Source organism: Trichechus manatus, unplaced genomic scaffold (assembly GCF_000243295.1).
Source record: "Trichechus manatus latirostris isolate Lorelei unplaced genomic scaffold, TriManLat1.0 scaffold00062, whole genome shotgun sequence".
NCBI lineage: Eukaryota > Metazoa > Chordata > Mammalia > Sirenia > Trichechidae > Trichechus > Trichechus manatus.
The window spans coordinates 4259574-4284394 of record NW_004443998.1 but is presented as its reverse complement, the minus strand read 5'-3'; the positions used below and the strand labels follow the sequence as shown (position 1 = coordinate 4284394).

At 45.6% G+C, this 24821-nt stretch overlaps 1 protein-coding gene and 1 pseudogene across 1 annotated transcript in view; one reads left to right on the top strand and one right to left on the bottom strand.

Moving 5' to 3' along the window:
• Positions 1–24821, top strand: part of KCNAB1 (potassium voltage-gated channel subfamily A regulatory beta subunit 1) — a 375850-nt gene that overhangs the window by 138916 nt on the left and 212113 nt on the right.
• On the bottom strand, positions 20588–21135 carry LOC105756417 (40S ribosomal protein S3 pseudogene; annotated as a pseudogene).

Below are 24821 nucleotides of genomic sequence, written 5' to 3'. Positions count from 1 at the left end.
TGCCCCCTCTTTCCCCGCGGAATCATGCTTACGTTCACCAGTCAGCTGCAGATGGACAGTGGGCAGTGTGAGCAGGTGCAGCCACCTGCCTGGATCCTCCTGAGAGTTGATGTCCACCTCCTTTTCACCTGGGGCAGCGCGTTCTGAGCGGGGTGATTACTGCATCCCCCCATCTCTGTCCACACCCTGGCCGCAAGTTTGCAGACTTGACTCCAAAGAGTCTGCACTGTGGCTTTTCAGGAAACTTCAAACTTAGCTGCTCAAGAAATACCGCGCAAGGGGAACAACCCTGACGAGGCTAACAATAGGGATTTCAAGCCGCATTTCACCAAGCCGCTCGCAGTGTTCACGTGCGAATCCAGCCGCAAGCTCCGCGGCAGACGCACCCTCATTCTGCCTCGCCCCCACCCGTTCCAACTGTTGTGCTGCGGCGGGATTTGGTCTGAGTGAGCTGAGCCCCCATTTACTGAACAGCCCTTCCGACTGATTCTCGTACTGCCAGTCCGGTGAGAGTGATCCTTGCCTTCCCATCGCACACAAAGGCACGGAGCTTCTTAAAGGGACCTGCCCGCGCCGCCGTGCGGCTGCAAAACCGTGCCAGCGCGGGCTCAGCACCCCTCGCCGGGCTAGAATGAGCGGGGAGGGGTCCTGAGGAGCCCTGCGTCCTCCCCGAGAAGGGCAGGGAGGGAGCTGGTCGCCCGAGTGGATGGAGACCACACGTCGCCGGAGAGCGGCTCGTGACTAGCTGCTTGTGGGGATGCTGGGCGCGCGTTCAGCCTTCTGCCTGCGGTCCCGAGGGCGCCGAGGCGCATCCTGCGGTCTGCCTGCGCGGAGCTGAGCCACCGTCCAGAGGCCAGTCCGCATTCAGACACCGCGGACGGGCTGGCGGGGCTGCGCGCACTCATCGCCGATGCTCAGCTCTGGGCGTCTGCAAAAGCCTCCCGATTGCAAGCGTTTGGCTGTTTGATCACCAGAGATTGCTGCCCGGGAAGACTGGCGAGGCTGATCTGCTTTCCAGCCGCTGTGACAACTTCAGGACTGGCTGTTGACTTCTCTGGGTCCCCGGGACTCCGTCCTGCACCGCGGCCACTCCTGCCACTTCGCGGGCTCTGAAGTCAGCCGCGAGGACTCCTCGGACGGCACCCCCAGCGAGGGGGAGCAAACGCAAACCAAACCCACTGCCGTCGAGTGGATTCCCCCCAGCAGAACCCCCACTGCTCAACCTCTGTGGTTGCCTGTGTTCTGGGGGTCTCAGGGGGACCGCGCGCTGCCCGGGGAAGCAATGCAAGTCTCCATAGCCTGCACAGAGCACAATTTGAAGAGTCGGAATGGTGAGGACCGACTTCTGAGCAAGCAGAGCTCCACCGCCCCCAATGTGGTGAACGCAGCCCGGGCCCGATTCCGCACGGTCGCTATCATCGCGCGCAGCCTGGGGACCTTCACCCCTCAACACCCCATTTCTCTCAAAGAGTCCACCGCCAAGCAGACTGGCATGAAATATAGGTATGGATGTCAGAGGCCTCTGCCCCATTTCCGTGTCCTGGTACAGGGGCAGTGGAGACAGCTCATCGGTTATGAAAGGGACTTATTCGGTGGTGGGTTGCTTAATTTAGAATTCTCAGGTGTTTCTAAAATAGCTCCTTAGGAAGGTGGAAAACCCCAAGGCTGTGTATGTGTGTGTGGAGTCAAGATTTTTAAAAATGTGGCCCGTTTTGTATATTCTGAAGTGCCGTGAACACCTTAGGAACCGTGGAAAATGCAGCCCACAACTGCTGGAAACTGGTGTTTGGATCAGGGTGGTTTTTCAACAGCAAATGTATTTGTCCTACTTTATGGTACAGACTGTAGTTTCTGTGGGTATGCTGTCAAAAATAGTTTCTGATTTTGTATTGCACTCCTGTTTATTGTTTGAAAGACCAAGGTGATGATTGCTATCCAAATCTTTTAAGGAAGTTTTGTTGGAAGAGGAAATGCCTGTAATGGTAAATTGGATGGAACGTTGCCATGCTTTAGATAGCAATTAGCGCTTGAGATAGGATGTAGACGTGATTGTGAACTACGGAGAATAAGTCAGTTGTTGGGATGCCACTCGTCTCCTCAGGAATTTTTCAACTCCTTCTTCTGTGCTGTTTTCCATAGTTGGGAATATTCCTCTTAATAACCGATGCTCTCCCTAATAGGGAATGACTTGGATTTGATAAAGAGAAAATTTCATTGTTCAGTTGTGTGGCTCCTGCCTCCGCATTAGATCTGCTTTGTACTAGCCCTTCCTGATTTTAATTCTTCTAAGCTTCTGTGCTTCTAGTTTCTAAAAGTGTTTGAGGATGTAGAGAAGAGGAAGGTGCATCTTCCAAAGGCTTTGATTACTCCAGTTTGCAGATGTGATTTTGTCAATTATTCACATTTAACCGTCTCTTGTCTTTGTCAAAGAAGCCCTGGTGGCTCAGAGGTTAAAGTGCTTGGCTGCTAACCGAAAGGTCTGCCGGTTGGAACCCACTAGCCGCTCCTTGGGAGAAAGATGTGGCAGTCTGCTTCCACAAAGGTTTCAGCCTTGGAAGCCATATGGGGAAGTTCTGCTCTGTCCTGTAGGGTCACTATGACATGGAATTGGCTCGATGGCAATGGGTTTTTTTTTTGGTTTGTCTTTGTCAGGGACCAGGTTTTAGGATAGAAGGCACTTTTACAATTGAAATCATGCACACCTCAGACTTTGTGTTGACCATGCGGGGTTTCTGAAATAAACATTTAAACCAATTTCTATTAAAGTTGCCCTTGAAAAAAGTTCTTTGCAGACTGACGGGAAAGCTTCCCGTTGCAAAAAAGTTCAGCACTATCGTTTGGATGTATGTTTGAGCGCCATTAAGGAAAAAAGCCCCTGAGTGGGAAAAAGCAAAGCCAAAGCTCTTTGCCCCAGCTGCAGTGCAAATTCCGGCAACTGACTCTAGTCAACTGGCTGAAGTGTCAGCAGTGTGAGCACCTCTGCTTTTCCTGATGGTCCTGTGCTGGAGTCCGGGGCCACACTGTGACAGGCCTCTAAACGAGACTGCAGTCTGCAGTGCCTCGGCCTTGTGTTCTGTTGGTGGCATGGCACACACCCAGCTGCTGCCTCGTGTGCACTGCATCTCTGCAGGAGACGCTGAGCTGCTGCCTGGCCATGGCCCGGCGAGGGGACACTGCAGGCCTGAGACAGGGCACAGGCGGCTTTCTGTTGTGGCCTCCCACATTTCAGCACCATGCTGAGCTCTCTTTTTGTAAACCAGAATAGATAAATAAATAGCTAACACCCCTCATTTTGGGGGGTGAGTTTCACAATTGCTTGTGGATCATTGTGTTGCAAGAGTTTGGTTTTGGGAGGGCTTGCAGAAGCCAGCTTTCCACGAAGGCTTCACCGGTAATACTCGCAGCTCAGCTCGGCTCCGACGGTCACTGGTTCTATGTTCTTTAAAAAGCTCGGTGAGCTAGAAAGATTCGCTTGAGCATCATTTGTTACTGGCAGCTAAGGGCAGCTCTTCTCTGACAAATAGTTAGCCATCTGGGGTCTTAAGTATACTTGAAGGTATCTGTTGTTTATGGTAGCTCAGCAAGATCCCTCTTCCCCACTCCCTCTATTATTCTGCAGCCCTCCAGAGCAGGTGGTTTTGTGTGCGTGTGAGTCTGTTTACCCCTCTGTCTTTCAATGCTCAGAGTAACCTTTATGAAAGAGATGATGAAATTATGCCAAATGCATACTTCTGCATTTTTAGGGTTGGAGAGAGAGAGACTATACAGTTTGCCGAAAATTACAGAAATATTTTTTATTAGCCAAATTATTCTTTTCTTTGGCATTAATAGCTCTAAAATATAATGTGAATATATGGACTGTTTATTATTGATGGAAAATAGCAAAAATTAAAATAAAATAATGCTATAGAATGGGGGAAGTAATTGGTGTGGGTGAACAAGCTGGAGAACGGAGAAGCCAGAATGGAAAGTTAGCAGCTAATTGTGGCTGTAATAACATTCTCATCCTTGAAAATGGTTTCTATAAGCAGAGCTTAATCTGGGATCCATGAGCTCCTAGAAGATCAAACTGCCTGAAATTATATGTAAAATACTGTCTTTTTGTGGGTTTTTCTGAGGAGAGGGTTCATAGCTTTTATCAGAGTCCCAAAAATGTCTACCACTTAAACATTGTCAAAAGCCAGTGTTACAGAGTGAAGAAGCATTCATTTAGTTAACAAATATTAATTAACCAGAAACCCAGCTAGAACTGGGCACACAAGATGCAGAAACCAGGCGAGGTTTGAGACTTGCGTTCAAGTTGGGTAAACAGACCATAAACAAGAAAACAAATAAATAATAGAAGTATCTATTGTGGCACATTCTTATGAAGGCTGTGGTCTGGGGGGTAATAGTCACGTCTAGGCCAATTTAGTTTAGCCATTTTGAAGATACTGTGTCTGCTTCCACTTCAGTTCCGGCCTCAATCGTTGCATCCCGGGACATGAGCAGTTGTGCTCCTCCATGTCTGCTACCCACTTTGCTATCTCAAGGGCCTCTTTCAGGTTCCAACTCTGCTGTTCAGGTTCTACCTGGCAGCCGAGGACCCACTTAAAACCCCAATAACTGAGTAGAATGCCTTCTACTCAAATAACGCCTTGTAATTTTTAAAGCCCTACTAAAATTATAGCCCAAGGTTACTCTCCATTCATCAGGAACCCATGAATGTGGGGTCTTAGAAGGGATTAATGTATGATTGTGCAAAGCATTTGAATTCTGAAAGAATAAAATGCTCAACGTTGCCTTTACATTGTGCAAGACTCTTGCATAAAATTGGCTACTGTTTCAAGGCTAAAAAAAAAAAACCTAGACTAATACTGTTCAAATGCTGGTGTTAGCCCAGAAGAACAGGCTCCCACCTGTTGTTTATCCTGGGAACTATCCTGTAGGCAAATAATAAAGCGCTATTCAGCTTCTTAGAGTTTTTACAGTTGTGCTTTGTTAATGCACAAGCATTTCTTTGTTTTAATTTTTCTTGGGTTTCTAATTTCAGGGTTGATCACATCATGTTAGAGTTTGGCATGCACTCTGCAACCATACGTTATAGATGTATGCATTGTAGATGTAGGTACATACACGAACCTTTCATCCTAAGAAGGTCAAATCACTCAGACCAGCGGGCCAGTTTTGTTAGTTGTGTTTGTTTATCTTATTCACCTTTTTGGAATGACCCGACTACTGGTGTTTTACATGGTCGCAGTGCTTTTGACATTCAGAATTTAGTACATTTGAACTGATAACTACCCACCCCATTTTTAAGTTGTCACTTTAGTTCTAAAACAGTTTGAATATTGATGGATCCAGTCACATTGAAAAAAAATTTGGAATATATACATTCACGCCAACATAAACCTTATGCTGTATCCAAAAACAAAAACAAAAACAAAAAAACCAAACCCACTACCATCAAGTTGATTCTGACTCATAGTGACCCTATAGGGCTTCCAAGGCTGTAAATCTTTCTGGAAGCAGACTGTCACAGCTTTCTCCCACGGAGCCGCTGGTGGTTTCGAACCACCAACCTTCCGGTTAGCGGTCGGACACTTTAACCACTGAGCCACTAGGGCTCCTTTTGTGCTGTATAGTTACATAAAACATGCCTGGAAATTCTTCAGAGAATCCTTGATAAGAAGCAATATTGTCTGAACAATGATCTTTAAATCCCTCTTAAAAAAACTTTTTTTCCTTTCATTTTATAGGTTAGCCACACTTTACCATCTTTGTCATCCTTATTTTTAAGCTTATTTTGAAATAATTATAGATTCACAGGAATTAAAAAAAAATCCATAGAGTTTGCATGTACCCATAATCCAGTTTTATGCATCTTGTATAACTGTGGCACAGTATCAAAACCAGCAAATTGACATTGGTGCAGAGCTTATTCAGAATTCACCAGTTATGCTTGTATTCACTTGGGTGTGTGTGCCTGTACAATTTTATCACATTATAGATTTTTGTAACCACCACCACCACAATCAAGATACAGAATTATTCCAGCACCACAAGGCTCCGTCTGCTACTCCTTTCTAGCCACACCCATCCCTGTCCCCAATCCCTGACTCTTGACAACATTTGTTCTCCATCTATATAATTTTGTTATTTGGAGAATGTTATCTAAATGCAATCATAGATTACGTAACCTTTGGGGATTGGCTTTTTTTTTTTCCCACTCAGCGTAATTCCTTGGAGATCATTCAAGCTGTTACATTGGTCAATAGTTTGTTTCTTTGTATTGCTGAGTAGTATTCCATGGTATGGGCGTACCACAGTTTATTTAACCATTCATCCATTGAAGGACATTTGGGTTGTCCTCATCATTATTTTTAACACTTACTGGACGTCTTCAGATTATGACATTATCCCCAGATTCCTTTAATGGCACTCAATAGCTCAGTAGCTTCACGTTAGCCAGACCCTCATAGTCTGACTTACATCACCCTTTCCAGCTACCACTCTGTTCTCCTACTCCCTTCCGCCTCATGCCTTATGGTCAGGAACTACTAGAGAGAGAACCGCGTGCAGAACTCTGTCCCCTCTTGTTTCTTGCCTCATCTTCCATGCTAGTCCCTCTACCCGGGAATTCTCCTGCTTCTCTTGATCAGTCCATCAAACTACTATGCATCTTCCAACACCCAACTTTAGCATCCCCGTCTCTGTGAAACCTCCCCTGCATCCACCCCACATCACACTGCATACTTGCTCTCTAATGCCTTAACGGCCCCTGTTCTTCTGTTGTGGGAATGATTGCCCTGTGGTGCCGTCATCCACTTAATCTGTGTCTTCCCACTATACGTGAACAGCTCAAAGTCTGGACCTGATCCGTCTGTGTAACCCCAGACTCTAACTAGCGCAGGGCACATAATAGCTACCCAATAAATGCTTTGAAAACGAATGACTGCGTGTATGGGACACCGTGCCAAGTGCTGGGGATAGCAGTTTTGAGTCATTTGAATGGATACCTTCTCCTCAGGTGTATTGCACGCCTGCCTCATTTCCCCACCGCGGGAGTGCATGTGGTCACTGCCTGGTCCTTTTCCCGGCTCCTTGTGCACAATTGTCATAATTAAAGTTTCAGTCAGGACAGGGCCCACCATTACCAAGGAACTCTGTTCTGATAATGGCTCCTTGATGTGAAAACAATATGAAACTTCCTGGCTCCCCCTTAATATGATTCAACGAAAGAAAACATCGAGATGATTAGTTTTGTCTAAATAGCCCATTTAAATGCCAAGTAAAAATAAAACTCTAGTGCTGGATCAGAAGCAAGCAAGCAAAAAAAAAAAAAAAAGTTTACCATTTAGTGTGGCAGGTTTGAGGATCCATCATCTACCAGGGGCTCTGCAAGTCAGATGGAGCCCTGGTGGCGCAGTGGTTAAGAGCTCTGTTGCTAACCAAAAGGTTGGCAGTTCAAATTCACCAGCCACTCCTTGGAAACCCTGTGGGGCAGTTCTGCTCTGTCCTATAGGGTTGCTGTGAGTCGGAATTTACTCGACGGCAGCGGGTTTGGTTTTTTTACAGGTGGGAGTCAGGAAGTGGTTTCATGGGAAAGGTGGATGAAGCTGGGTGTTGAGGGGAGGAGGAGCACAGACTGCAGCAAGGGAAGCATCGAGACCCAAAGACTGTGCATGGAGTGTTCAAGAAGTAAGGGACTGGTCCAGAGGGTTTGTGTGGGGAAGTGGGAAGAGAGAATCTTGTCAAGGTAAAGAGGGATCTGATTATGGCACCTTGGAGGCCAGGGTACGCCCCTTAGTCATAAGGTGAGCATCAGCAGTGGGGGAACCATTAAGGATTTTTGACTGTGTGTGTCTGGTTACAGCATTCTGTTAAGAAAGGATTAATCTGGAAGTTGTTCCAAAAAATTTTTAAGAATTATATGTTTGAAATAAGATCATTTCTGTTGAATTCCATAGCATGCTCTGTTTTCCTATGGAGAATCAAGACTACATAGAACCAGGGCTTCAGACTGGTTCATTCTGGTTCAAACCCCTGCTGAGAATTTGCATTTCCATCCCAGATATACTGAATCAGATTCTACAGTTTAACAAGACCCCAGGTGATTCTTAGGTATAATAAATTTTGAGACCCATTGCTCTACTAATGGTTCTCAGAACTGGTCCCTAACCAGCAGCAATAGCATTGCCTGGGAGCTTGTTAGAAATGCGAATTCTCAGCAGGGGTTCAAACCAGTTCAAAACCCCCCATACAAGAGCCTCAGACCAGATGCCTTTCCATGGCATGCCTCTCTCAGCCTCTTTGGTAAGCACACGTCTCATCCACCGTGCTTCACCTCCCACGAATGGTGGGCAGATTTTGAATCAAAGCAATCGAAATGAAAGATCGATCTTGTCAGTTGATTACGTAAAAGGAGCCGAGAGTTGTGTATGTGTGAGCCTCCGCGCGGGGAAAAGTGGGAGGAAATAGGTGGGCTGAAGACGAGCAAGAGGAAAATAGGCAGTTCTGTGGCCATGTAGCAAATAGAAGTATTTGATTTTAGCCCAGCGAAGAGAACAGCTTGGTTATTTAAAATGCCAGATTATTATTTTTTTGGGCAAAAACCTCTTGTCATTTCCACTGCCACCCATAGGTGTGGGCTTTCCTTTCTGCCTCAAAGCAAAATGCTGAGGATGGGGAGGTGGAGGCGCCTTCCTAAAAAGTAGTTGCTGATTCAATCTCATAGACTTTATTCCACCTCTGCAAGGCACATCAGAAGTCTGGCATCCATGGGATGGTGAGAAAATGGTAGGAGGGGAGGGAGCCTGCCGGAAGTTGTTAGGGAAGCTCTGCTCTAGTTCCATGACTCTGGGAATGTGTGTGAGAGAGAGAGAAAGAATGAGAGAGATGCTAAGTACTGGGGATCCAAGGAGGGAGGAGTCTCCAGCAGTGGCTCATCCTCCAGCTGCAGCCTTCAGTTTGCTGTCACAGGTACAGGTGGGTGGAGCCCTAAACCCAAGTCCACTCAACCACCCTCTTCAGAAATTCTTTTTAAAAGAAGGTTCTGCAAACATTTTAACTCGTGGCAATTTGGAAAATGTTCTGAGAGAAGGACAAAAAAAATCACATGCAAAAGGGAAATCCGATTCATAAATTTCACTTCAATTTTTCAAATTCGTTAATAGTCTATCATTAATATATCAATTCATGAATTGTATGAGATTAGAATCTAGTGAATCTGATCAAACTATAGGAAAACCTGTTGCTGTCAAGTCAATTCTGACTCATAGTGACCCTGTAAGGCAAAGTAGAACTGCCCCATAGGGTCTCCAAGAAGTGCCTGGTGGATTCGAACTGCCACCCTTTTGGTTAGCAACCGAACTCTTAACCACTATGCCACCAGTGTTTCCAAAATATAGGAAGGACCCTTAATTTCTTTGACTATTTCTGAAAAATACCCTTGAAGTGGGGAACCCCTTTATGAGAAGAATTAAATTCACAGGCACAATTCATGCTTTTCCTTTGAGAATTTCAAAGCCAGTCAGATAAATAGCCATTCGACATAATAAAAAAAGATTTGATGTTGCAAATTAACCATGTTGTATGCTTAAAGAACATTTTTTCTCACCATTTTCCTACCCTTTTCACAATTAGGAAAGGTGATAAAGGGTGAAGAATCTAAGGCAAAAGTCTTACATTTCCATTTCAGGACGGGGAATTATTAATAACGTGTAATCATTAGAAATGAGTGAGTTTGCCGCAGGGCGTGAACACTGGGAGAACGTGAGGTGTCGTATGGTTCATTACTTTATACAGAATGCTCAGCTCCTTGATGAGATTCACTCAGGGAGCTGATGAGAGGGCCAGAGACTCAACTCAGGTCTCCTGACTCCATGGGCAGAGTTCCTTACACTCCTTTAGCTTCCACATCGCAGGTTCTCTGTTAGACCCCATTTTTCAACGCCGGACAGAAGCACAGTGCATGGAAGTCTTCTTGTTTGGTTCTGGACAATTCCCTTCTCCACACAAGCACGGTCGACAGCTCAAGCTCGTATCTCAAGAAGCAGCAAAGCTGTGTTGTGCACAGAGGGGGCAGACCAGCTTTCTCTGCCTCACACAGAGCCTCGAGGACCCCGAAGTGTTCCCACGGCTGCTGTCTTACTTGTACATGCTCCAAAGCTGGATGTAAATTAACTTCTGGATGACAGTGTGCTTAGCGTCCCAGTCTCTAAAAGAGATTAGGCTGACAGCTTGCTCCTGAAAGTCAGAATCAAAATATGTTGAAAAATCCTCATTGCAGGCTGACTTTCAGCTACGCGCGCTGGAAACCAAAACAGAAACCCAGCAGTGAGTTTCTCCTTGGAACTGACAGCTAGGAGGACTCAGAGGCACTCACACAGGCCAGCTGGCCCAGCACTCGTGAGAAATCTGCCCTGTTTTTCCCTTACAGTTTGCACTGTGTGGCAACTACTTGTAAAGCCCCCAGAAGAAATAATGTGTAATCTCCTTTCCCAGCAGTCAGGAAAAAAAGTGGCTCTTCGTTCTAAGAATCAGTTATTTATTAGGTTCTCAAATCCTCAGAGGAAGCAAAAAAGTAGGGACTTTTAGAATTCTCGGCTAACAGTCCAGTCAGAGAGAAACGGAAGAGAGCAGATGGAGTGGTAGGAAACCCATGGCACAGCGGTGAGGCAGGGGGCACACAGTGACAAGCCTGAAGTCCCCAACGGCCGGTTGACACCTGGGAAGGGGAGACTCCTCCCCATTCTGGTTTCACACCTGCTCACCTGGCCTGACAGTTCTGCTGCTGAAGCATCCAAGAATCAAAAACTATTTCACCATTACAAACTTCCTTCTTGCCACCCACTGGGGTCCTTTTAAAGCTGCGTTTGAAGCTTCTTGACCTGTTCTCGATTGAGATGAATATGAGCTAGCTGTGTATGATTTCCTGCCTCCTAAGGCTGCCGGTACTTGAAAACCGTTGCTACAACTCGGCTTCCTCATTTCCAAGATGGTTCCGGTTCTTTTCTCCTACATTTCCCTTTCTGATTCCCAGCGGTAATTAGGACTCTCATTTTAACCCTCCGTAAGATGACTGCATCTGCTTTCAGTCATCTAGCGCTGCATACAATTCCAAGTAAAGCTGTAGACCTTTCAGTACAGAATAGTTGGAGTCTCCTTTTGTTTGCATTCCATCATGGCCATGATCACTGTTTTATCAGGGAAAAAAAAATTCTTTTTAATATTTTGAGCCAATCTTTAAAAAACTGCTGTGAAACATTTTTTTAAGATTCCTATTTATTAGAATAATGGGAGCTAACTGTGCTGATGCATAGCAACTCGGATGAGATCATCAGCTCTAAAGATTATAATGGTGACAGTTGAAGTCTCTTGGGTTAAAGAAATATGAAAAGGTCAAATCTGATGCAAAGTTTTTAATGGCAGTTGAGTATCCAGATAGAAAAATGAACAGCTTTTAACATGATTAATTTACCTTTTGTCATACTCTTATAGAGAAGATTTTTTTTTTTTTTTTTTAGTTTAGCAGGTTTAAATATAAAGGCAAATGCACATGACTAGTATTATTAACAGGAAAAAGATTCTGTATTGGCAATTAACATTTTCCAGGGGAGAGACCCCAGAGGGGTTCCACTGCAGGAAGTTCCATGCACAGAGTTCTCCATGGTGAGTTTGCATCTATTGGAAGGCCTATCTGATTGAACAGAGCTCTTATGCAAGAAAAGGAAGCTTTTTTCCTGAGGAACAGAGGCTAATAAAGCACCGTCTTTTCCATTTCTTTGAAATTAGTTGCCAGTTTAAACTTGGCTTTTATGTTATTGGTTTTTTGGTTGTTGGTGTCTTTGGTCTGAGACCACAACAACAAGCTTGTTACAGAAATCAACTGCCTAAATAACATAGCTCCAAAGAATGCCCAACGAGATGGATTGACACAGTGGCTGCAACGATGCGCTCAAACATAGCAATGATCGTGAGGATGGCGCAAGACTGGGCAGTGTTTCATTCTGTTGTACGTAGGGTCACTATGAGTCAGAACCAACTCAACGGCACCTAACAACAACACCACCACAATGAATGCTGCTTCTCTCTCAGCTCAAGAACCCTCAAGGAGATCCTTTAAGGCATTGGATGCAAATAGGTCTTCTGACTCACAGCCTCTCCGCTGGGTCTCCTACCTCCCCGCACACAAACCTTTCTGCATTATAATGTCTTTACCTCTACTGAAACACTGGAAAAGCGAGGAAGAAATCTTCAGGGTCTGACCCCAGAGGCATCTCATCATGATGGAAAACATATTTGTTCAGTTTTAACGAAGAGCCGTTAAGAGAAGTACCGTAAAAAGACCCAGGTAGAAATAGGGAGTTGAGAAATTCGTGGTCCAACATATGACTTCTCTGTCAATAATGACTTATCTTTCACTGCCAAGGAAGAACTTTCAGGTTTCAGCTTCACACAAATACAGTTTCCCCTGAAGCTATCTTCTGGAAGTCAGAAGGCTCTGTTCTCTTAGTCCATAAAAACAGGATAATTCTTTATTCAGAGAAGCGAGTGTACATGTGCCTGAAGCCTCCAGATTCCACCAGATCTTTCCTGGGGGTTTCAGGAGGACCCTTCCATGATCCTCCTTCAGAACAAGAGGTGCTTTAAAAGGAGACACAGAAAGTACTCTTAAGAATCAAAACTGGAAATTTCAAACCATGAAAACATGTTGTGCAAGAGAGGGGAGAGTTAAAGGAACCCCAAGGCGTCAAGCATTACATCCTCATCACTTTCTGTAGAACCTAAGACTTGCTAGGTGAGGTAAGACAGAAGAAGGAATAATGGGGTCATTGAAAAGACAGGATACTGGAGATTTTCTCCATGCAAGGCTATGGCTTGGGTTTTAAATGAGAAGTAAAAACTCGAATTTATAGTGTGTGGTGCCATGTGATGAAGCTGAAGTAGGCCTCTCGTGGCCATTATTTTAATGGCGGCTACTGCCTGAATCTGTTCAGCTTCCCTAAGCCCTTCAGTGCAGCGCCTGCTAAGAGTATCTCTGCTTCATTTTGCTTCCAAGGTCTAAGTGGAAATTAGATTTAGGGGTGAACAGATTTAGATTTAGGGAAATCAGTGGATAGCATAAAGAACTAAGCTGTGATTAAAATACCCCTGCTCAACAAAATACCTATCTGCTTCGGAATTTCATGACTGTTACCAGTGAGATATGAGACTCTGACTCATTCCCAGTACTTGGGGAGGTGGGAGCCCAGGAGCACGTCTTTCCTGCTAATGCGTGCATATGTGAGGCTCTGTGCATGTCACAGCACAGGACCTCACTCTCTCCTAAGACTCAGCCTGTCCTAGCTGCATTAACATTGTCCTGACAGTGCTGTGGAGGAGGAAAAGGAGTTGCCTGAACCCTTCTATTAAATATTATTCTCTGGAAGCCATTAGATTGGCCAGTCATTTTGTTTTAATGGCAGAGAAGCCTTTATTCTTAGTCATAAAACTTACACGCATTCTGACCTACATTTTCAAAGGTTTTAAAGCTGATGCAGTTTTTCCTCTGTGAAGCCATGTGTCCGATACCACTAGAAGAACCGTTATTCTTTGCACCCACTTCCAAAGACACACAGCTCTTCCATCGCTGTCTAGAATATCAGGCTCTGAAGATTTATACTTTTGATCTCAAATCATTTAAATCTGTTTACCCCCTCTTGGCATGCAAGCAAAAAGTACCAGCTTGCATCTGATTTGGAGACAAATAGTAGATGCAGATCAAAGTGGGTTAGAAAAAAGCATTCCCTGGGAATTCAGAAATCGAGACAGTCAAGAGTTAAAACTCAGCGTTGGCCTGTGACAGTGTCTGTTAGTCACACGCTGTGTCGTAGAGGCTGTAAGGGAGGCAATGCTTGAGTAACAGGGAAGTGACTCCTTTGGATCCTTGCTGATTTGTGAACTATGCAGTCACTCTGAACTGTAGAGCTGGAATGCAACGCATGGGTTGGGATGCAACGGTGGAGGAAGTAATTCCAAAGCCAGAGTGGGAGCTGACTGCTGTAGCACCCCTCACAGGGCTAGACGACTCCACGCACATTTTCAACTCCGTAGCATCATCTCTACATACACAGGAGAGTGTATTCAGAGCCAAGAGTGTATACCAAGCCCCTGTAATAGTACAGTGCGGGCAGGAAGCAGAATATTGCCAACAGGGCCTTTATCCTAACTCAGAAAAGACATTTTCCTTGGACCTAATGCAAACGCAACAGCAACGTTGGTGAATGCTGACAGCAGAAAAGACATGAGCCTAGACCGTGCTTGTTTTGAGATGGAACTATGTTGGGGACGGAGTTTTATACAAAAGACAAATACTAATTATCAGAATGCCTGGATAACATTCTTTGCCACTGAAATCTTACTTTATGCTGATTGCCTCATGCAAGCATTTAAATGAAGGAATTGAAAATAATTAATAGGATTATTATCCTTGAGAAAAACTCTGAAAGGGGATCACAAGTAGCGATACGCCCATTTTCAGTTAGAGTAACTGAGCACAAAGCAAAACCTAATGACATATTGTGCAGCCGAACACATTGGACTTTTGGTTTCCGTTTTAAGTTGACAGCTTCTGGCCTGCTTTGCCTGATAGTGACCATCCTATGTTTACGCAAGTAGTGATGCAGGCAGGAGTTAAAGAAGTCTAGCATTTGCCACTGATGCCAAGGGAAATGCCAGTGCAATGGTCCAGGTGTTCAGTGTCCCTCGCCATGACTCCGCTCAGAAAACCAGGGCAGAGCTGGACTGGAGCAGTGAGTGCATGCCGCTAAGGAGCTCAGGGCTGATCCCCAAATCCACAGGCTGATGGCAAACTCAGCAGCCTTTATGTTTATTTCTGGCAGTTTAAGCTATTAGGAATTTGCCTCAAGGGAGGAATAAGTGCATCTTCAGGTGTTAATAGGTAAGTTTTTATCTATCCCAAGGAAACCTGTTGCCATTGAGTTGATTCCGACGCATAATGACTCTATAGCACAGAGTAGAGCTGTCCCATAGTGTTTCCAAGGAGTGCCTGGTGGATTCGAACTCTGACTCTTTGGTTAGCAGCCAAGCTCTTAACCACTGTGCCACCAGGACTTCCTATACCAAGGAGGGGACAGATATTTCAAAGGTGATTTTTTGGCAAGTATTCATCATATATATTTAGCCCAGCGAGTTGTGATGTGTATGTGTGAGTGTGTATGTGTGCACGTGCGCATGTGTGTTTAAGGTGCACACACACAAAATGTAGGATAGTAGAGATGAGTGGCTGAGTGGGAGCATGGTGTCACAGTTAAGAGTACTACAGCGTCAGTTTGCCTTTTGCTTTACTTGAATTCTCTGAGCCCCAGTATCTGTAAAATGGACCTGATAATACTTTGTTATTGTTGTTGTTAGCTGTGGAGTTGGTCCGGATTCATAGCGACCCCACGCACAATGGAACAAAACACTGCCCAGTCCCATGCCATCCATGATGGGGTATGGATCAGACCGTAGGGCTTTCATTGGCTGACTTTTGGAAGTAGATCACCAGGCCTTTTCTCCTAGTCTGGAAGCTCCACTGAAAGCTGTTCAGCATCATAGCAGCATGCAAGCCTCCGCTGACAGAAAGGTGTTGGCTGCACTTGATGTCCATTGGCTGGGAATCGAACCCAGGTCTTCCTTATGGAATGCAAGAACTCTACCACTGAACCACCAATGCCTCGGTAACACCTTGCAGAGTTGTTTTGAAGATGGCGTGAAATAATCTGTGTAAGGCACCAGTTGTTATCCATTATAATTGTTATCAATATTAAACACTCTCAGAAGAAAATGGGACAAGAGGTCGAGAAGAAATGAGGTTCTCTGAGCATATGGTAATATCTTTGCAGTTGGTCTTTTTTTTTTTTTGCTTCAGAATATTCATATATTAATGGTCCCCAGTTCCTAGCAGTGTCTGGCATACAGTAGGTGATCAATAATGGTTTGTTGGACCAATGAGTGGATATTGTATGATACAGTTTTCATAGGCTTCTAAGACTTATGTGGAATTGTACAACTATCCAACCATCTTGGCTTCCCGTGCAGACTTAATTCTCTACCCGACTTGTTCTCTTCAGATTCATGATGGGTCTTCTTTCCCTTGGAAGCAAGAATTCTGTCTGCTTTTGACCTTGGCTTCTGAAGAGCCTGACTTATCTTTTTCCTCCAAATTATTCTACCCCAAGGGCTGGAAACCAGTGGTTGTACACAGTTTCCGTTATATCTACTTACACCCAGCCTTGTTCCAGAAAAGAATTTACAGTGAGTCCCCAAATCGCATAGATTACAACAGAAAAGAAAGCTAAAACGATAGGGTCAACCTAGGAATTAAGGACGTTTGTAACTCTTGGACCTGTTGGTCAGACCCCAAAGAGTGTGCATGCCCTCGAGAAGCATCTGCTGGCCTTGCACCTTGCTGCCGGAAAAGAGAAAAGTGCTGCCGTGCGTGGGGTCTTGCTCAAGTCTTTCTTTTTGTTGGTTTTCTGCTGAGAATGTGGGTCTGTCTAAGATGGTGATTCCCAGGTAATCACTTGATCCTTTACAAAGAGGAGGGCAATGAAATCAAGGTGGTTTATAAAACTATACGCCCTATAATTGTAAACAGATTAAGTCTGCTTGCAAACTATACTTTTAGGGAAAATTATTTGTACTGATAAATAGTATCTACTTGTTCATATTTATCGATTAACAAAAATGATACAATTCTGGAACTCTGCTAATGACTGGGGTGAGTATTGAGCAGAATGTGACCCACAGGTGGAGCTGGCTGAGTCTCCCCTCTGTGGCATATATGGTCACTTCGGTCTTCTTGTGATGATGGCTATAGCAGCCTGAGCATCTGAATCCCTCTAGGGTCCAGGCAGCAGGACCACGAGACCCCAACTCCAGGCCCACTCACTTCAGCCCACAAAGAGCTGCCACATTTTCCTCGGAGAAGCATGAACAGAGGAAAGGGATCTTCGGTTTGGTTGTGCTGTGCGCGTGTGTGGCGAGACCATTTTAAAGACAATAACGTGGTTCTCCCTGTGTCTCCCTTTGCTTCATTGATTCCTTTTTCTTTTTAATTCAGTCAAGCAGTTTGTGCTTGCTTATTTGCAGAAAGTGTGGACAAGGGATTCTCAGCTTGGCTTCCAAAAGCATAAGCCCATTGAAGAGAGTCAAGTTTGAGGGAAAAGGCATTTCCCAGATTAAGCGGAGATTCTGGATGGGAGGGAGAGTGGGAGATCTGTGGACCCCTCAGAGGGAATGGACCTGTGGTATCAGAAAAACTGGGTCCCCACCCAGGGCTCCCAACTCTCCGAAGATCTGTGAAGCCCCTTGTGTGGTTTGAAAGGAGCAGAGTCAAGGGCTATGTGGTCTGGGGCAAACACTGCCTCTTTGGTAAGAGGGGACAGATGACCGGTGGTTGAAAGAGTTCCCAGATGCCTCGGGAGTGTGAGGCCCTGGGATCTTGGCCCAACCCCAGCAGCCTGGAGGTGGCAAATATTGCCTGAGGTCCAATTTCCTGTCAGCTTGGCAGGAGGGGTTCCTGACTTGACATTAAGTTAATTTGCAGACAAAAAATTAAATGCAGTTATTTCTGACATACTTGAGTTTGTGGCGTGAGAGTCTGACCTGTTTTGGGTGCATTTTGGAAGGTGGAGAAGGAGGGCAGGAAGGGCAATCCAGCCATAACTTCAAGGTGGGAAAACAGCCAACCAAAGTAAGGGGGAAGAAGATGGGAGCAGATGCTTCGTAGGACAGAGACATGAGTCTCCAGACTTAGCAATGCAGAGACCAGACTGATTTGCCTTTAGGAAAGAGGAAGTCATTTTTTGTGAAAATGGGGGGCTTTTTTAATTTGAAATTTTTTTTTCATCGTTTCTTTTTGTTCCATCTTAACCCCTGCCTACGAGAATAGAAATTATTTATTTGGTTAAAATTTTCCTTTTAGGTCTGACAGAGAGTGGAGAAACCCTGAGAATATGGCCCCCGGACACTCTTTTAACTCAGTACTGAAGTCACTCCTGACATTCACCCTTTAGCCAAAGATTAGACAGGCCCATAAAACAAAATGAGACTAAAGGGGCACACTAGCCCAGGGGCAAGGACGAGAAGGCAGGAAAACTGGATGAATGGAAATGGGGACTCCAAGGCCGAGAAGGGGAGAGTGTCGACACGTCACGGAGTTGGCAACCAATGTCACAGAACAATATTAGTTGTATTAATTGTTTAAGGAGAAACTAATTTGCTCTGTAAACTTTCACCGAAAGCATAATAAAACATATATTTTTTCCCTTTTACAAGTACACTTATTTTCTCAAAAGAGCAATTAAATGGTCTCCACCCAGGGTTAGAACAGGAGAGAATTCTATTAAAATTGAGGCTGAGTTGGCAGTGCAGACCTGACTGCAAAGAGCAAATGAAGGCTCTGGAGTTATGCTGGTGTCATTATCACCCCTCCGACAGAGGAGAACCCAGAGGCCCTCAGAGTGTGTCTCTCAGCCAGAGAGGGAGCTGATGGAAGGTGGAGGCAGTACAGCGTGGTCTCAGAGAACCTGCTGACTTCCAGGTCATCACTGAAATATCACACAGTGTCCAGCCACGATGTAGCAAGAGTTGAAGACAGGTCTTTAATAGTTATTAAACTGATGTGGTGAAGGCTTTCTTCATATTTCGTTGTTATTATTCAGAATGAAGTAGGGATTGTACAGAATAAATTGCTCCTAGCAGACCATCAGAGTCGCTGGGTGGTGTAAACAGTTAATGTGTTCAGCTGCTGACAGAAAGGTTGGCTGTTCGATTCCATCCAGAGGCACCTGGGAAGAAAGGCCTGGTGATGTGCTTCCAAAAAAACCGGTCATTGAAAACTCTGTGGAGCACAGTTTTACTCTGACACACATGGGGTCACCATGAGTCAGAGTCAACTTGATGGCAACTGGTTACTGGTTAGCAGACCATCAGGCTCATAAATATGAGTCCTTAATTATTAAGGCCAGTATGACTTTGAATAAACTGATCTGTTCAACTAACACTTCTTCAGCACCTATTCTGTGCCAGGCACTGTCCTTTGTGTTGGGGGTATGACAGCGAACAAGATAGAGTCTTTGCCTTTAAAATGCTTACACTTCAGTACAGGGAATGAGAGAAATCAGCAAATAAATCTCTAGCATATCGAGAGGGGATACTTGCTGTGACGGTAAGCAGGGTAAGGGGCTGGGGAGTGGTGGATGGTGACGTTTGAATAGGGTGGACGGGGGTTCTTTGATAACTGCTGATCCTATTGTTGTTAGTGGCTGTTGAGTGGACTTTGATTCATGGTGGCCTTGTGTGTAGCAGAATGAAACACTGCCTGGTCGTGCACCATCTTTGAGATCATTGGGATGTTTGAGCCTGTTTTGGCTATTGTGGCCATCCATCTCATGGAAAGTTTCCCTCATTTTTGCTGACCTTTTACCAAACATGATGCCCTGTTCTAGTGATTTGTCTTTCCTGATGATGTGTACAAAGTAAGTGAGATGAAGTCCCACTATTCTCGCTTCTAAGGGACATTCTGGTTGTATTTTGAAGACTGATTCATTTGTTCTTCTTGCAGGCCCTGGTATATTCAATATTCTTCACCAACACTGCAGTTCAACTGCATGAATTCTTCTTCTGTCTTCTTTTTTTATTGTCCAGCATTCGGGTGGCTTGGGCCGGGCGTGCCTTAGTCATCAGAGTGACATATTTGCTTTCTAATGCTTTCTAAAGGTCTTCTGCAGCAGATTTGCCCCGTGCGGTGCGTTGTTTAATTTCTTGACTGCTGCTTTCGGTCCTAGACTGGGATAAAGAAGGGAGGGAGCCTGTTGGCTGTCTGGGGGCAGAACAGTTCAGACCAAGGAAACTGTGAGTGCAGAGGCGCTGCGTGTCCTTGCTGCATCTGAGGGACAGTTAGGAGCCCTGTGAGACTAGACCCGGCCAGCGAGGCAGAGGGCAGCCAGGAGCCACGTCAGTTGACCATGGTGAGGACTGTGGATTTTCTGCGGGGTGAGGTGGAGCCACTGCAGGGTTTTGAGCTGAGGAGCGACCTGATCTGACTTGGGCTTTACAAAAATGGCTCTGGTTTCTGGGTGGAGAGTAGACTGCAGAGGTAGGGATGGAAGGCAAGAGGCCTATTAGGAGGATGCTGCAGTCATCTTTCTAAGGATGGTGGTGGCTTTCTAAGGATGGGGACGTAGAGATGGAGGTGGTGAGAAGTGGTCAGATTTGGAAAGTGGTCAGATTTGGGGTGGACTTCGAAAGTAAAGCTTTTGATGCAAATGGTGAAGTCCTCTTACATTTTGATCTTCTATTCTGGGGTTGCTGACTGTAGTGGTTAGACTTGAATTTGAATCCTACTCTGACACTTACACTCTCTTTAATGCTGGACAAGCTTTCCATCAGTAAAATGGGGATGATGACAGCTAAGAGGTTGCTGAGAGGATCAAATAAAGTGCCAATCACGGCGCAAATTTTAACATACTAAAGTTTACATTTTATCGTGTTAACGTTAAGATGTGTCTTATGGTCAACATACAGTTTATTGTGGTTATATTTCTTTATTTTGTTTTTAAAAGATTCTATTAAAGGTCTTTACAGAGCAACACCCATGCTCCAGATCCAGTTGCCAAGGAGCGCTTGCTGTGAAGTGGGGAGCTGGCTGGGGCATGGCAGGCGCCTCTGGCTTCCCACCCTTCTGCTCCAAGATGGGGGTGGTGGGTAGTATCTCATCTTTGGGTTCCACAGTGCTCACATGGCCAGGCAGGGGCTCCTTAGGGCCAGTCTTACCACTTGGGTCCCAGGGCAGCATGATCTTCACTTTGACGCCCAGCTCACCCTGTCTGAGCGGCACGTGGTACACAGCTGTGTCTGCAGTAGTTAATGGGGCCCCCACTCCAGATCATCAGCCGTCCACATAGTTCATGGATTTAGCCCTCTGTCCCTGGAGTTTCCCAGACACCGCGACCTTGCAGCCCTTGGCCCCACTCTCCACGCTGAACCGCAGCCCACCATAGCAGCCCTCCACACAGCGAGCCCTCCCGGGAGTTTCTAACACAGAGACTCTGCCCGGGCAGTGGCACACAGACCCCTGGTGGCCACCTTCTCAGCATGGTGCATTCTTCAGTTGATGAAGTGTTAGAATTGAGGAGCTATAGGACATCACCATAAAAACCGGCACACATACGTTAGCATTTAGAAACAGAATTTAGAATTTGTTAGCATTCACTCTCAAATTTTCACTACAAGTTCTTTTTCCTTTTCAATTGGAAATCCATTTATTATTCCTGATTTTTCTCTTCCAGAGAGAAAAGCAAAACAAAATTTCCCCAAAGTTGCAAAATTGGAAAACAAACATTTCTTTTAAAATGCTGGCAGTTTACTTGTTTCTTACCTAATTCTCTTTGGCTCCATACTGAGTTGCAAACAATAAATCAGTGTTTTTAAACTAAAAGGCAAGTATCCAATCATATATATGTTCTAGTTCCCTGGCACTAGAAATCTGGGTTTTAAATCTGGGTAGTTTGAGTTTTTGATGAACAGAAAGAATGCTGAGTACCATGTAGACACAGCTTTATTAGCCTCAGTCCCTGAATGCGGCTGCAGTTATCTATACCACAGAGATCACAAGACTCTCTGGATTTTGTGCAGCAGCGGGCAGCTACCACACTGCTCCTGCAGAGGCTCCTCGGGTCTTAGTCCACGTTGTTTTCATGTACCCCGTGCAAGTCAACACATCTTTATCTGGTCTCTTCATCTTATGTGCATAGCACTGTGGTAGAGTCTGTGCATAAAGCAAAAGAAATATTAAATACTGCTTATTCTTTAAGGCTTGTCTCAGCTTTTGCCGTTATTGGGGCAGCAAGATTTTCCTGCTTAAAACAAATTGAGAACAATGTAGAGTAATATATTATGATATAATATAATAATATAATATGATATGATATGATATAATATAATATAGTTTGACCAATGGAATTATAACAATGGATCCTAACTCATGCTGTTCTTGTAGTCAGCATCAAAGAAAGAGGAGGCAGCTGACCTGTGCGCACAGCAGGAGAATGTCTTAGTCATCTAGTGCTGTTATAACAGAAATACCACAAGTGGATGGCTTTAACAAACAGAAATACATTGTCTCACGGTTTAGGAGACTAGAAATCCAAATTCAGGCTGTCGGCTTTAGGGGAAGTCTTTCTCTCTCTGCTGGCTCTGGAGGAAGGTCCTTGTTTCTTCTGAGCTTCTGTCCCTGGGCAGTCTTCATGTGGCTTGGTGTCTGTCTTCCTGTCTCTGCTTTTCTCGCTTGCCTGCTTGTTCAATCTCTTTTATATCTCAAAAGAGATTGATTTAAGACACACCCTATACTAATCTTATTAATATAAGAAAGAAAATCCATTCCCAAATGGGTTTATAACCACAGGTATAGAGGTTGGATTTACATATTTTGGGGGGACACAGTTCAACCTATAACAAGGAGTGAGGAAAAGGATGGAAAACCCAATCTTGCCACCGTCTTCATGACCAACCTGATAAGCAAGTGTTATAAGCTGGAGAACACAGGGGCAGAAGACTGGGAATTCATAATTCTAGGAATCAGAGAGAAATCTTGGTGCCTAGTGCAGTGTTTGCTAGCATTCAGGGAATGAGATTAGTCCTGCACACTGGACGTTCACACAACTGCTAAGCGTAGGGGCCAACCACACCTGCAGGGCTTGCTGAGAGATGCGATTTCAGAGGAACCAGTCTTGGCACCATCTCCACCACCCACTCTCTCCCAAGTTAACAGAGAGAAGCCAACTGGGGAGAGAGCGAGAGGTCTCCCTATGGAGTAGTGCAGTGCTCTTCCTCCCCTTATAAACCCCCTACAAGGGAAGCAGGTATTTCTCCCCCCACCTCAAAGCCAAGGGAAAGGGGCTCCAAGAGAATCCCTCATAGATTTGCTATAACTGTCCAACCAAACCAACCAAAACCAAACCAAACCCGTTGCCGTCTAGTCGATTCCAACTCATAGCAACCCTATAGGGCAGAGTAGAACTGCCCCATAGGGTTTCCAAGGAGGGTCTGGTGGATTTGAACTGCCGACCTTTTGGTTGGCAGCCGAGCTCTTAACCACTGTGCCACCAGGGCTCTACCTTCCTCCAAATCACAGATGGTGATGGGATGCCAGCCGATAGTGGTCAAGCCACTGGCAGCTGCCAGAGTGTGGCGGAAGGGACAGTAGATAGATGACTAGTGTGACATAGGCAAAGGCATGAAGAAGTAGGAAGAGGTACAAAGGCAGGATCCCAAGGGGGGCTTCAGGCTGTGGAGACTGAGGCCAAAGAGATGAGACTGTAGACTAAGACGTCCAGGTAATGCAGGGAGTGTGCATCAGAGGAGCCTACCATGCAGCCATCAGCTAAGGGTTGACAGGCTCACCTCACAAAGGTCCCACCTTCTAAGCGCTGTCCAGCAGCATCCTCCTGCTGGGCCCCAAGAATAGGAACCAGGGTAGCAGCTAGAACCAAGGCAGGGAAGGGACTGGAACCTTCACAGGCGGGGTGGTAAGGAGACTTCTCTCTCTTTCCCTCATTCTCCTAGCCCAGCGCCAGAAGGGTGCAAGGAAGAGAGAAGAGAGGTGCCTGAGAGGCAGAAAGCCGCCTTCCTCCTTCATTCTCGTGTGCCAGTGGCATCTTGCCTAGGGCAGGGTCCAGGAGAGGAAGAAAAGAGAGATAAGAATTAAACATGATGTTGACATTTTAAAAGGAACAGGCTGAGAAAGTGTTTTAAGAAAGAAGAGACTGAAAAGTATGGAACTGAGCCAACATAGCCTCAATGGAAGCCATCACCCAGCGGGAAAAGGATGTTCAAAGAAGCAGAGTTGAAAGCAGTGAGTGGGAAGAATAAAACAATTTGATGTTTATGCCCCAGTGAGTTGAGGCAAGAGTATGTCTTGTGGGAGAATAGGAAAGGGAAAGATCAATTTGGAGCCAGGAATTAGCCAAGAAGGCTTGAAGGAGAAGGTGGAGCTTGAGCCTGGCCTTGAAGGATAGAGAGTGGATGAGTAGAAAGTGGGACACCAGCCTGGCCGAGCAGAGGTTCAGGGAGAGTGACAAGGCTGCACGGATGCAGCTGGCTCAGACCGGAGCGGCCCCGAGCTCCCAGAGGAGGAATGTGGCCTCGGCCAGAAAGATGGCAGGAGTCGTCGCATGTGCTTTAGCACTGAGTCATGTGACAGGAAGGTGCCTTAGGAAGATGACTGGCCTGAGAGAGAGGGAAGAGACCAAGGTGCTCCTGGGGAAGCATTTCAACACCCAGGTGCGGGGCTATTGTTATTGTTAATTGCTGTGGAGTTGATTCCGACTCACAGTGACCCCCATGTGTGTCAGAGTAGAATTGCTCCATAGAGTTTTCTTGGCTGTAATCTTTATGGGAGCAAATCTCCAGGACTGTCTTCCAAGGCACCTCTGGGTTGGTTCAAACCGCTAACCTTTAGGCTAGTAGTGGAGTGCTTCACCATTTGCGCCCCCCAGCAGGAATGGAGAGAGAAGGGGCAGGGCAGGGAGCTGTTAGCTCCTCACATGCATGCCGTTCCTTAGCCCCATTTATTGCCATTAGGGCGGCTGTGCACTTGAGCCCCTTCCATTTAAGCATGTGAAGGGGTGGCTGGGTGGCGAGATGGAGATTTGAAGCTCTGTAGCCTGTGTACATTCTCCATTCAGAAGGCGAGGCCCTGTAGCCTGTGTACACTCTCCATTCAGAAGGCGAGGCCCTGTAGCCCGTGTACACTCTCCATTCAGAAGGCGAGGCCCTGTAGCCCGTGTACA